The sequence below is a fragment of the Falco rusticolus genome, chromosome W (genome assembly GCF_015220075.1).
Source record: "Falco rusticolus isolate bFalRus1 chromosome W, bFalRus1.pri, whole genome shotgun sequence".
Lineage (NCBI taxonomy): Eukaryota > Metazoa > Chordata > Aves > Falconiformes > Falconidae > Falco > Falco rusticolus.
The window spans coordinates 23,939,061-23,953,905 of NC_051209.1; the positions used below are offsets into that span (position 1 = coordinate 23,939,061).

Sequence of the window (14,845 nt, forward strand, 5' to 3'; positions counted from 1 at the left end):
TTCATCTATGCTGAAGTTTGTATTAATAAATATACTTGCTTCTAAATATTCTTTGCATCATGAAGTTAAAAGTAATTTAAATATTCTCTGTAATAGGGGGTCTAAAATTCTATACTAGTGGACATGCTATCATTTAACTTAAATTTGTGTGGAATGTTATTAAAAGCTTTCCAGACAAAAGTCACCATTTTCTGTTGAGATCAGGCATCACACTTCTACCAGGTGTATATCAAGATTGTTCTTTTCATAATTTTTTTCATTAACTTGAGAGTTGTATCTAGGCACTCTTCTATGGATTACTTTTAAATCTAAATTTAAGCAATTCTCTTGGATATCTCTTGGATATGAATCCTAGGGACATCGTTCTTGCAATTTAATTTAAGTTTTAAGATTGCATAATAACATACATTACCATAATATATACTGGAAAAAATATTAGGAATAAAACTTGAATTTGGCAAGTAGATTTCTTTTTTTTTCCCCAAAATGATTAACTGCTCTTTGAGAAAACATATTTAATGTTCTGTGTATAGGGACTGTTGATTTGTAATGACATGGGTTGAATGTACACATTTAAACCTCCTAAATGAAACTGAAGATTCAGTTATACATGAATTGTTAAAATCAGAAACCTCTGATACTTTGCAGCCCAAAAGGGAGGGAGAAGTTTGAGTTTAGCTTTGACAACAGAAGGTTGATGATATTTGTTAAAATATTTTGTACCCGACTAAAACTAGATTTTGCAGTCTTATTTATCAGAGTATGGCATGCACTTAAGCTTTAATTTTTTAGTATTGTGGCAAATTGAGTACATAGTATGAAGTTTAAACACTGGAATGTCTGTAGTCATTGATCTGTAATGTAGGATATGTTTTTATTTATCTGGGGGATGTTTGTATATTTTGTAAATTGCTAACAATGCTCTGCCATCCTGGTGAATGTCATGGTTCCCTACAAATGCACTTCTTCTGTCCCTCTGTTTCATGTCTGAGTAAATCAGAAGTTTTGTGTATTTATTGTATTAACACAGTGTCATAGAATTAAAAAAAAACTTTTTTCCTGGATGTTTGCTCTGAACAGTTTTGAAGAATATAGGGATTTTTCTTTTAAAGGTCAGGGTAACACATGGCGGCTTGATCTATGTAAAAGTCTGTCCTGTTTTCAGCTGGGATAGAGTTAATTTTCTTCTTAGTAGCTAATACAGTGCTGTGTTTTGGATTTGGTGTGAGAACAGTGTTTATAGGACACTGATGGTTTTAGTTGTTGATGGGTGATGTTTATACTAAGTCAAGGGCTTTTCGGTTTCTTGGGCCCTGCCAGCCAGAGGGCTGGAGAGGCACAGGAAATTGGGAGGGGACACAGCCAGGACAGGTGACCCAAACTAGCCAAAGGGATATTCCATACCATATGACGTCATGCTGAGTATATAAACTGGGGGAAGAAGAAGGAAGGGGCGACATCTGGCATTATGGCATTTGTGGTCCCGAGCAATCATTATGCGTGATGGAGCCCTGCTTTCCTGGGGATGGCTGAACACCTGCGTGCCCATTGGAAGTGGTGAATGAATTCCTTGGTTTGCTTTGCTTGTGTGTGCAGCTTTTGTTTTACCTATTAAATTATTCTTATCTCAACCCTCAAGTTTTGCATTCCTTTCCAATTCTTCTCCCCATTCCTCTGGGTGAGGGGAAGTGAGTGAGCAGCTGCGTGGTACTTGGTTGCCATCTGGGGTTAAACCACAACAAAGTCTCATTTGTTTTTTTTAATTCTGTATATAAATGCTGTAATTCTGCTGAAATGGGGAAACAAAATCTTCGCTATCAAAATAATACATCAGGGTAACGAAAATTAGTCTACTCAACTGTAATGAAGAAAATTCTTAAACATTTGCAGACCACTTTCTTGTGCTGTATACTTAAGAGGGTTAAAATCTCAACATGTTTTGTCATTACTGAATGAAATTCTACAGGTATTAAGTGAATCCTAAAACATTATTGCAAGTAAAATGAAGTTGCTGAAAACAGCATTGCTTTGGTACTATTTATTTTCCTAATTTCTCTCTATGAATTGACACTTCTGTATCACTGCTGTGTCTTCCATTTTATTTCAGGCACTATCATAGTCTGTTGATTTTTTTTTTCGATATCAACTGTAACACCTGCTCTCTAGTACTGAATTTATTACCAAGTTTTCTTTGAAGGGCAAAATGAGTTCATCTAGACCATTGTGACGTGATTACGTATGCAGATACACAATACAGAGAACAGTGCTCCAAGGTATAATTGGGATTATTTTGGGAGATAGCAGATGTGAGTTTTTGGAGACACCTGCGCATGCATGCATCATTTAGTAGTGAAATTCTTCATTGACTCGATCTGTTTCTTTGTAATACACAAATCTAGGGTGGCAGTGGCAGCAGACTAAACAGTTTTTGAACTTTCTTGTAAATGGTAAGCACGGTTGTGCAGCATGATACAGTCATGTTTTATGATTAAAATTATTGCACAATTTAAGTGTTGTGGGGAGATAATTCCCCTGATTTGCACAGGCTAGTTATAAGCACTAAGTTGGGAAAGCAAGCACACACAGAGAAGACAGCACAGGGAAGAAAAATGCTCACATTTTAATTGAAATTTACATTAAAAATAACATATTAGGTATATCATTCATGCTAACAAATGTACATAGTGGTGACTTAAGAGCAGAATAACAGTAGCACAATTAAACCATGGTTCAAAATCTACTCTAGCTGGATTGCCACAGCCTCTCTTCCTATACGAGGCAGCTGTGGTGTATACATTGCTGCCATGCTCTGCTTTCGTTGGGCTCTGTCGATTCCTTGTTGTAGGTACCAGTGCCTGCTGCTTTCAAGGAAGATGAACTCTTCTCCGTTTACCACTAGGATCTGAGATACTCTGATGTGGAATAACAATGCAAAATGGAAATTATTTGGATGGGAAAAAAACAAACCTCAGAATCCTGAGAACTTTATTGAGGAAAATAGATACAAAGGTGTTGTGAATAACCCAGAAATAGCTCAATAGGAATGCTTTTTGCAGTGCCACATTATAAATAAAGCACATTAAGAAAATTTGCTGAGCCTTTTCAGCTTTTAGATTGTATATTGTATATTGCCAGAGATGCATACAGCATCACATTTTAATTGCCTGTGTTATATGGATCTGACTATTTCATATCAGTCTAGAAGAGGTTTTTGTTTAAATCTTTAAGCTGCTGTTACTACTGTTGTATTCATCTTCAAAATCAGTGATTTTCTTGCATTAGTCTATGCTTGGTTTGTCCATATCGTCAAAACTCCAGCCACTTCTTCCCTAGGAAGTCACTTTTCAAATATCTTGTTTGAAACCAAACCCATAAAAAATAAACAAAAAAACCCCAAACCATTCCTGTTATTGCACATCTCACACAAGTTTATATATTAAAAAATATATTAAAAAATGCTACATTTTTTAAAAAAAATGTCTATGGCACTTTACAGAATATAAGTTTACAAAGTCAATCAAAGCACAAATGTTTGAAGAATTCTTCAATACCACTAAATCAGTTAAATTGAACTAACTTTGTCTTTTTCCCCAAAACATTGTTGAAAGCTACTGCTGAGGTGAAATTCAGGAACAAGTTTAAACAGCTGTCAAATTTAATGAGTGCACCCTACACCTGAGTCTGTAATATATACCATTTTATTACTTGTTAGAAAAACAAAACCCCGAGAAAAATAAATTCTGACTTTTTTCCCCTGTATTTTTTCTTAGCCTGTCTTCTATCTGTGCTTTGTGATGAACATGGATATTCTTGCAAGTTAGTTGATTATGCTGTTGCAGAGCAAGTTGATAGTATACCAACAACAAGCAGTAAAGCTGGATCTTCTTGGTTACGAATGCAAACAAAAGCAAAACATGCCACTGAAAATACTTCCTTTGTACTTAAAACTCCCACTAATAAATTTTTCTAAGAGTTCTGTAGATCACAGCAGAGATCAGTTAGTAATGTATATGAAGGTTGGTCATTGTTTACTTCTAAGCCAAAGCACAGCTGAACTAGTGCCCCAGCCTCGGTAGCACACACTCCAGTAGGGGGCTCAGGTGGAACATCAGAAGGATGGTTTGAATCACCTTGCAGCTGTGCTGGACAAGTCAAGTGCATGCTCTTCAAGTGGTATGTTTGTGTGTTATAGGAAAAAAACCCACACAAACAAACAAGAAAAACACAGGTGTGGATAGGACATGCTGGCTGTGATTTTTTGTCCTCAGACACTGCTTTGTGCTAGTAATTTTGATTTTTAAAAATCTTGCTTTGTGCAGGCAGTTGGCATAAATGGTTCCAGTCCATCATAACTTTGGGGGTTTTAATTGAATCTTTAAAAGGTAATTATCCATTTTAAACTAGAATATGGTGGAAGTGGGCTACAAAAGCAGGTGAATACAAGGAGAGGCTAGATTTAAACAATCTCTCTTTAATATCAGCAGAAGTTGACCTTGGGTTTTGCACAGTGGCTCAGTGATCACCTCCATATCAATCCAAAATGTGGCTTGAATGCACACTGGGCACAGATGTGCAAAAGCTGGGAGCTGGGTCTGGTTTCCACCATTGCTTGGATGGGCCCAGACAGTGTCTCTGCTGTACAGCAGGCACGGAAGGGGTCCTCAAAGACCGCAACTGCTGGTGTTCACCCATGCTCAAGGCTAGCCCTGGGCTTGTGGTCATGACTGCTGAGCAACTCTTGTATTGTGAATGACTTAAGCAATGTATTGAAATTAGCTGTCTACCTGTACAGTAACAACAATTTTTTAATGTAGAGGGATTTTTAAAGGACGGAGGACATATGTTACCATTGTCTGGGTTGGACAACCCAGGCCTGTTAGTTGAAACTGCAGAGCAGCTTTAAATTGTCCTTGGAACAAGCAGGGTGAGAAAGAAAACAAGCTCTGCACAAACAAGAAGCCAGGCGAAGAGCAGGCCCTGGGAACCGCAGAATCATCAGCACACTCTGATCAGGCGCCTGCAGCATGCTCACCAATCATCGACACAGACGCCCATGTGGCCAGAGACTCTTATCCAATCACCTGTGTGTAAAGTCATGAGAGCGGTCGTTTAAGTTATAAATATGACCTGTTTGTTTAATAAAGTGAGCACGGCATGTAGCCATATTGGTGTGATTGTCGTAACTTGGCCGATTCTTCACGGGGGACCCTCTTTGTCTGGCGCCCGAACAGGGACCCATTTAGTCACTTAAATGCGGTTCGCTTAAATGCGGTTCGCTTAAATGCGGTTTAGCTTAAATGCGGCAGTCTCCGTGCATCGGACCCGAAGTGAAGTTGTCTGATTAGGGAGCTGGAGGTCGGAGACGGGCGGAACCTGGAAGGCGAAAAGCGGAGTCCAGAGTTCGGTGTAGAGCTGCAGATTGCACCCCCGCCGGTGGTAAAACCGCGACGAGTAAAGCGCAGCAGGGCTCTCCGCTAAATTCCTCTCGGGGGGGTGGGGGGGTGGGCACTAAGAAAGACCGCGACGAGTGTGGCAGGGCTTCCCTGTTGATATCCTTTCTGTGAGAGAGGGGAGCTCTGAGGACCACCACGATGGAATTAGACGCGGCAATTAAACTGTTAACTAGCATCCTCTTTAAGAGAGGGGAGAGTATTAAAGAAACAGAAGAGGAGACACTAGTTCACTGGGCACGAAAAAAGGATAAGACCCCTGACCCCGCATTATTATTTAGTATTACAGAATGGAGAGAAGTGGGGAATTGCCTCTGGGATACTACGATCGAGGGAGGTAAAGAAGGAAAAGAAGCTAAGGCGTTAGGAGCTACGTGGTGGTCGATAGTTAACACTCTGGAAACTATGAAGGCGGGAAAAAAAGTAGCAGCAGCAGCCATAGAAGCGTTGGGGAGAGATGTGGTAGAAAAGCCAATAGAGCAGAAGGGTGATTCGCTTAAGCCTTCTCTCTTGGCTACATTTTTCAGAGTTGGGCATACTCATCCTATGAAGGGTATGTCCGCCCCTGCGTGTTCAACAGTGCCGGAGCTTTTAGGTAAGACAGCAGACAAACCGGAAGTTACTCCTCGGGGGTCTGTTGTAACTGAGCCGAAACCGGAAGAGGCGGCTGAGCCTCCCCGGGAAGGAGGAGCAGCAAGTAATGCTGCGCCAATCGGAGCTGCGGGTGGAGCAAGGTCAAAACTGAAGGTGGCTACAGCTCATTGGTCAAATCAGGGAGGGCAAAAGCGCTGTCTGATGTCATATCCTCCTCTTCCTGAAACATCATCAGACGAATTTGAGGAGGAAGGAGGGGAGAAGCTTTGTGATAACAATACAGAGAAAACCTTACAGGAGGTAATAGATAAATTAAGAAACCTGGAAAAGCGAGTTGAAATGAACCTGCCTACTACTTCAATACCTGTAGTTCCTCCAGTTAGCCCAACTACCCCTCCGATGCTGAACTCGAGAAAAGATCCAATTCTACAGTGTTGGTCCGGTGTTGTTCGTGATGCTATTTTGGAGGGTGACTGGCAGGTGACTAGCTCGTTAGCTTGTCCAATAGTGGTTAATAACCTTGGTGTACAATGGGAGCCGCATGATTGGAAAATATTGCAACAAGCAAAACAACTACTCATGGCCTGCATTCAGAGGCTGCGCGACAGATCATACAGTTTATTTTCACAGCAGACTTTCTCTCACCTGCTGATTGTGCTGGACTTGCTTCTCTGTTATTGACTCCTTCTCAATATTTAATGTTTGAGAGGGAGTGGAAGAGACTAGCCGTAGAGGAAGCAAATAGACATCAAGATCCAGATATAGGAGATCCGCTTTATGGTATACAGGCAGATATGTTAACTGGGCAAGGACCTTATTCTACTACGCAGGTTCAGTTGCAGTATCCTGTACAAATGCATCAACTTGTTCAAACTTTAGCCCATCGAGCCCTTTTGTCTGTGCCAGACAAGAAGAAACCTGCTTCCTATACCACTGTTCGTCAGGGAGCAACGGAGCCCTATGGACAATTTGTAGACCATTTGTCTGCAGCGTTAAAGGACAATTCTGATTTACCTTTGGACCTGCAGGAACATTTGTTCTGCACCCTCGCCTGTGAAGGGGTTAACCCAAGAACAAGGGCGATCTTAGCAACACTACCCCAAGGAAGTCCTGTCGATGAAATGTTGATTAGAGCTACTCGAGCCGAACGAAATAATCAAGCTGCTGCCTTTACTGCTGCATTGAGGGAGCAAGGGCATATAATCGCAGCAGCCTTAACAAATCATATAGGTGGACATCGAAAGGGGAATAATGGTAAATCAGGATTTGGTATTTGTTATCGTTGTGGTGAATCTGGACACATGAGGCGTACTTGTTCAAAGACTGTCTGGTGTAACAAATGTAACTTAGATACACATGCTACTGCTGTATATAGATATCACAGGTCAGGAAACATGCAGTGCAGCGTGTCGGGTCTACGCACGAAGACACAAGTACAGGCCCCAACAACGCAGATGAGAAATATGGTTTCTTATACCAATTCATCCCACCCACCCGGGGGAGCCTCGGGGTGGACGTGGCAACCACAGTAGAAGTAACTTTGAATAATAAAGAAGTGACTTTAATTCCAACTGAAGTGAAAGGACCTTTGTCTAGCGTGAATTCTCCAGTTGGAGGAGTTTTATTAGGGAGATCTTCCACAGGAAGGCAAGGAGTAATTGTTTTACCTGGAGTAATTGATGCAGATTTTACAGGACACGTACAAGTTATGGCCTATGCATTACAACCACCTGTTACTCTTCCAAAAGGAAGTAAAATTGCTCAAATACTTCCCTATGAGAGTCTTGTTGCGCATCGACAATCTTATGAGCAACTCAGACAACAAGGCCAGACATCTAAGATAAGAGGAGAAGACGGTTTTGGATCTACTGGACCTGAGGTGTTTTTCACATTAGATCTTAATCAAAGACCATATCAGAAGATTCAATTGAAGAAAGGCAGTCAGCAAATTAGTCTGGAACCTCTATTAGACTCTGGGGCAGGTGTCACCATCATTAATCAATATCTATGGCCCCAGACTTGGGAACAGCAAGCTCCAATCACCCAAGTGGTAGGAGTAGGAGGTGCAAAAGTCCCAAAACAGAGTAAAGACTTGATTACATTGCAGTTTGAAGACGGCCAGGCTATTGTAATTCAGCCATACGTAATGCAACTCCCACCCACATTATCTGGGTTGATAGGACGGAATGTTTTGTCACAATTGGGACTAGTTATGACAACTGATCAGCATTTTGCACCATGGCCACTGATCGACAGCCACCCATTCTGAAGATTACATGGTTAACAGAAAAGCCAATTTGGGTAGACCAGTGGCCGATAACAGAAGAACGGCTGCACATTGCTGAGAAATTAGTGCAGGAACAACTGAAAATAGGTTATATTCTACCTTCTACAAGTCCTTGGAATACTCCTATTTTTGTGATACAAAAGAAAACTGGGAAATGGCAACTTTTACATGATTTACGGAAGGTTAATGATCAGATGTTAGCGATGAGAGTGTTGCAACCTGGTCTTCCAACTCCTATGATGATCCCTTAGATTTGGCAAAATTGTTGTGTTAGACTTGAAAGACTGTTTCTTTACGATTCCCTTAAAACCTGTTGACATGCAAAGAGCCTCACTAATGATGATTTGCTATCGTTCCGATCCTGGTTGCATGGCACCGAAACCAACAGTCCTCGAACCTGTCACCAGAACAGCGGGCTGCCCTGGAAGTTGTGTCCCGCAAGATTCAGACTGGTTGGTGTGGTCGCCAAATGGCAAAACATCCGTTATCTTTTTTGGTTTGTAATGTTGCCACTTCACCTTTTGCCCTTATTTTACAATGGCAAAAGAAAAAGGGGGAGAATATGGCGATCATTTTAGAGTGGTTATTTTTGCCATTGCAACCCAGACATCGTATTTTAAGTTGTCCTGAAGCAATAGCGGCCTTGGTGAGTAAAGGAAGAGACAGGATTGTTGAAATTGATGGGACTGAACAGGCAGATATCAGTATTCCAGTCCGTGGTGATGATTATGAGTGGCTCCTGAGACATTCAACAGCCATACAGGAAGCCTTGATGGGCTATACAGGTGTTGTACACAACAACCGGCTAAAAGGACCCCTCTGGAAGATGTTAGAACATTACCAGTGGATTGTGAGACCGTTATGCTCAAAAAGACCAGTTGAAGGTCCAACATTGTTTACAGATGCAGGACGAAAGATGAAGAAGGCTGCGTGTGTTTGGCAATCCGATATTCAGTGGCAGAAACAAGTGATCACCGGGTGTGAACCAGGGGACAACCTTCAAACCTTAGAACTGAAAGCAGTGTGTTGGGCTTTGGGAAGCTGGAACAATATACCTGTAAACATAGTATCAGACTCATTGTACGTAGTTGGTGTAGCACAGCGCATTGAAGATGCCTTGTTGAGGGAGACAAAGAACCAACATCTTGGTGACATGTTTATACAACTGCATAGTACTCTTCGACAGAGAAAACATGAATTTTGTATTATGCATATTAGAAGTCATCAGTGGATCATTGGGTTGGGCGAAGGTAATGCTAGAGCTGATGAAGCAGTCAGCTGTCTGGCAATAACTCCTCCAACAAAGAAGTCTGAAGAAGCTCGTAACAGCCACGAGATGTTTCATCAGAATGCAAAGTCTTTACATCGACAGTATCGAATACCCATAGCAGATGCAAAGGGTATTGTCCGCTCCTGTCCTCCATGTAGTCATCATGGACCTGGTTTAGGGGTGGGCACTAACCCAAAAGGTCTGAAGACACTTCAGGTTTGGCAAATGGATGTAACACATGTACCTGACTTTGGGAAGCTTAAGTATGTGCATGTCACAATTGACACCTATTCTCATTTTATATGGGCCACTGCACAAACCGGTGAAAAGGCATTACATGTGGAGAGACACTTAATGTCTTGTTTGGCTGTCATGGGAGTTCCTGTAGAAATAAAGACAGGCAATGGCACAGCGTATAGTAGCCAACGAGTCGCTAGGTTTATGACAACTTGGGGAATTAAACACGTCAAAGGGGTTCCTCACTCCCCAACGGGGCAAGCAGTTGTTGAAAGGGCAAACCGTACCCTGAAGGATTATTTTCAGAGACAGAAAGTATCGCAGGACATCGATGTAACTAAATGGTTGACTAATATGTGGTTTACCTTAAACTATCTCTCCCTTACGGAGGATAGAGAGGGACCACCTGTTGTTATACATCACCAAACAGCGCGAGGGAACCAAACAACTACAGTTCCTGGTTTGAATGTTTTGTATAAAAATATGGCTTCAGGTATATGAGAAGGACCTAGTCCGGTGTTATTTATCGGTAGAGGCTCTTTTTGTATCTCCACAGATAAAGGACCTATATGGGTCCCTACTAAGTTTGTGCGACCTGTATGTCAAGATCAGAAGATGGAAGAGAAGACTCAAAGCGAGCAGACAGAATAAGCTGTCTGTGTTGTAAGGGATGTAACCTGTGGGTATTACGCCAATGTATTCTATGTGGGGTAAAGCGGTTCTGTAAGCTAAAGCTTAAATGTAAATGGTGTAAAAAGTGTATGTGTTTGATTAGTAACTGGGCATGAAGCAAGAGAAAACATATGACTAGTGTAATACCATGCTGATTGGAGACAGTATACATCAACAGAATCTATGAAGGCACAGATTTGTGGGGTGGAATGTAGTTCAAAAAAAAAAGAAAAAGAAAAAAAAAAGTGGAAATTGCAGGAGTAAACATGTTTGAGTGGTGGACTTGGTTTACGGTCTTGATGACTTTTTTACCCATCGGCCAAAGTATTTTTGACATCTTGCCTAGGACAAACATATGGGTGACATGGGCAAATACCACGGGAGTAACAAACTTTTGTTTAAAGTCTGCAACAGGCAGACAACCCCTTCAGAACTTGTTTAATTGGTATTCCCCTGCAAGAGAATGAAACAAGTTTTGATGTTTTTTGGAATGTTAGAACAGTGGATCTGACTTCCAATCAGAATGGTACATGCATGAGTCCAAATGGGCAATATGTTTGGCCTTCTATGCGTAATGCAGCGTGGCAGAAGACGGTTATTGAGAATTTAAATCAGCCACATCATTTGCCTTTGCAGGAGTTAGACCTATTGGCTAGCGTTGTACCTGTTGAATATGTCAATGTTACTGCAACTGATATGGCAGACTGTACCCACATGTCATCACCACTTCAACCCGTGAATGGCACTGGAGTAATTTGGTTTGGTGACCCATGGCAGTTATGGCTAACACGTCAAGGTGAACGGGGGTTTTATACAGGGTTTCAAAATCTAACCGGTTCACCTGTTTGGGGTAAATTAAAAACTGGGGGTTTCCATATAGATGCATCGGGGGGTTATCAGTTGCCACCGGGAGACTTTTTAATATGTGGGGACAGAGCGTGGCCAGGGATTCCTTTGTATCCTGTTGGTGGACCATGTTATTTAGGGCATTTGACTTTGCTCCACATATGAAAATTATTGAAAATGGCTCAAAAATCTCAGATCATGGAGGGCGCTGCGCACCTTTAATGAAACATGAAATGACCGAGTCGATCTACATTCAGTAACAGTAAATGTCCTGGCCTCCATATTTATGCCGGGGGCAATGGCAGCATTAAATGCTAAGAATATCCGAAGGTTAGCATGCTGGGGAGAGAAACAATTTAATCTTACATCGCAGATTTTAAGTTCGTTATTGCTTGATGTAGGTAGTGTTAGGCATGCTACGTTACAAAATAGAGCTGCAATAGATTTTTTTGTTATTAGCACATGGACACGGTTGTGAGGATTTTGAAGGGATGTGTTGTATGAACCTTTCTGATCATTCCATATCGATGCACAAGAAGTTGTCACAACTGCAGGGAAACATGAAGCATATTCTTGCTGATGATAATCCCTTTGATGAATGGTTGAGAGAATTGGGGATAACAGGTTGGTTAAAGACATTATTGATGGAAGGAATACGCTTTGTTATAATCATTGTTGTAATATTTTTAGTTTTTAACTGTTTATTTTCTTGTTAGACGAAAGGTTTAACATCTATTGTGAAACAGACATGGGTTGTCCAAAAAGAAAAGGGGGGATGTGTAGAGGGATTTTGAAAGGACTGAAGACATATGTTACCATTGTCCGGGTTGGACAACCCAGGCCTGTTAGTTGAAGCTGCAGAGCAACTTTATATTGTCCTTGAAACAAGCAGTTTGAGAAAGAAAACAAGCTATGCACAAACAAGAAGCCAGGTGCAGAGCAAGTCCTGGGAACCGCAAAATCAACACACTCTCATCAGCACACTCTGATCAGGCGCCTGCAGCATGCTCACCAATCATCGACACAGACGCCCATGTGGCCAGAGACTCTTATCCAATCACCTGTGTGTAAAGTCATGTGAGCAGTCGGTTTAAGTTATAAATATGACCTGTTTGTTTAATAAAGTGAGCACGGCATGTAGCCATATTGGTGTGATTGTCGTTTCTTGGCCGACTCTCCACGGGGATCCTCTTCATTTTAATATCTATAACTAACTAGTGGCATGCTTTAACGGACTGATCAGGGGTAAATTAGAATCTCTGCTCCATATTATACAGTGAAGTGATGGAGAACAACAGTGACATTGGAAGATGTTAAAAATTACCAAGAAGTAAGAAGAGGAGTCTAAAATTCACTTAGTATTTCATTAAAATTACTTCTCAGATTAATTCTTCCCAGTGCTTCTAAGCCACAGTTGTATAATTCCTTTTCTTTTTTTTTAAAAAATACCTTTTATATTTGGTTTTGGAAATAGTTCTAGTAAGTGATGCGACACCACAAATAATACAACCAACTGCCTTTGAGAAAGGAATGTCATTTGTGGCAAGGTCTGTTTTATTTCTGCTGATTTAGTTAAAAAAGGGTCCATACTACATGTGGTAAAAAAAAAAAAAGGGAAAATATCTTCTTAGCCATTTAGAATTTGGCATGACTTCTTGAAAAAATGTAAATTTCTTAAGGACTCGGCTGGCTCTGGGACATGGAACATACTGATCTGTAGACTAGGGATGAGATTTCACTGGCAAGAGAAAGAATAATACTGTCCAATGTGTGGTCTACATCTGTAGGAGAAGCTAAAGCCCAAACCAGGCTGTTGGCTCTCACAACATAAAGCCCAGCTGTGCCATGGTGAGCAGGTATCTGCTTGGGATTTCAGAAGTTTCTAATAAAGGCTGTAGAAATATTTTTAACAATGGGATTTCTAACAATTTTATCAGAATCAGGTGAAAGCCAGTGTAACAATAGCTTCTTTGCCCAGTCAATAAAACCAGAGTCAGTTACCTGCTAAGTAACTAGTGTCACACACCTTGCACTGTAAGTTTCAATACAAAGAAACCTGGCAGACTCAACTTTAACAGCTTGAAAATTGGTGTAAATGGTGTCACATCAACCTTTCTCTCTCTTTCATATACTTACTATCCAAGAAGGCACTGTACTTTAAGGAATTTCAGTATCAAAAAGCACCTCAATGAAAAGTATGGTATCAAATCAGGTGGTGGCAAAATATTCACAGGTGAGGGGAGCCCTTGGAAACAAAGCCTAATTAAAATAGGCTGGCTTCTTTGTATAAGGAAAAAAAATGTGCTGGCTTTTATTATTTTAAATCCAAATTCTTCAAAGTGACCAAGGTAGGTAAGGCAATCCAATCAATCAGAATTTGTCAGTTATAACAACATTTCTGCTATATACACACGATTCTGCACCTCCCCAACTTGATTAATAAATTCCACTGTGTCCTGATAATAGAAGGAAACTAAAAAATTCCCAATACATACTGCTTTCTTGGGATCCTTTGATCCTTATTACCCAGCAAGGAAGAAAGACCATTTCAGTAGTTCAGGGCTGGAATGCATGGGGCTCAATCACACAAATGGTGGAAACGGGTAAGCAGATCTGCTTATCCAGTCAATGGAAAGCAAATTAAGATCTACATGCTGGTGTTTTTCCCACTGGAGTTAAAGGAGGCAAATAAGGTTTTCTCCTTCTTCTATTTCTTCTTGCACTTTGTCACTGGATGTGGCTTTTTCAGCTTGTGCTGAGAAGACTGCACAGATGAATGTAATAGTGCTACCAATAGCTGTGTAGAAAGCCCAGCCCAAGGAGCAGTCTCCTAGCTTGTAAGCAGAAGCATGAGGTCCACAATAGCTTATTGCTTTCTGGCATCCCCAACCTGCAGGGTAAAGTATCAATCCTAACATAAGGAATAGGCCTAAAAATAAAAACAGAAAGAAAAGAGTTTAACAAATGAACAGTTTAACATCAAACACAGCACATGTAGTAATGGTTATCATGGTGACTACTCACTCATAAGTACTATGAATGGGAGAAGGTGACTTTTCCCCATCCATTCTTCCTTTACTGATTGTTCCCTAGAATATACCATGCAGTGTTTTATCTAAACTTGGAGCTATCCTACAATTTTTCTTATGAAAGGCTTATTTCATTATTTTGTTCTTGATTTTAATACCTGTATTCTTTCTACATCCTTTGTTTTCACACATCATTGCTAGGTATAGAGAACTTACAAAACATTCGAGCATCTCTACCTACTGTTTGTACTTTCACTTTTCAAATACTTAGGAATGTTTGCATCCACTTTTGAATTCATATTTAGGTAGTCCTTTTCACCTTTATTTATTGTCCTGGTTTCAGCTGGGATGGGGTTAATTATCTTCTTAGGAGCTAGTACCCTGCTGTGTTTGGGTTTTGATGTGAGACTTTTCAGTCCCTCAGGCCTTGTTAGCAAGAAGGCTGGAGGGGCACAAGGAA

The 14,845-nt window shown here is 40.8% G+C and overlaps 1 pseudogene; it reads right to left on the minus strand.

Moving 5' to 3' along the window:
* Positions 1 to 12,486: 12,486 nt before the first annotated feature.
* On the minus strand, positions 12,487 to 13,903 carry LOC119140739 (annotated as a pseudogene).
* Between the last annotated feature and the right edge of the window lie 942 nt (positions 13,904 to 14,845).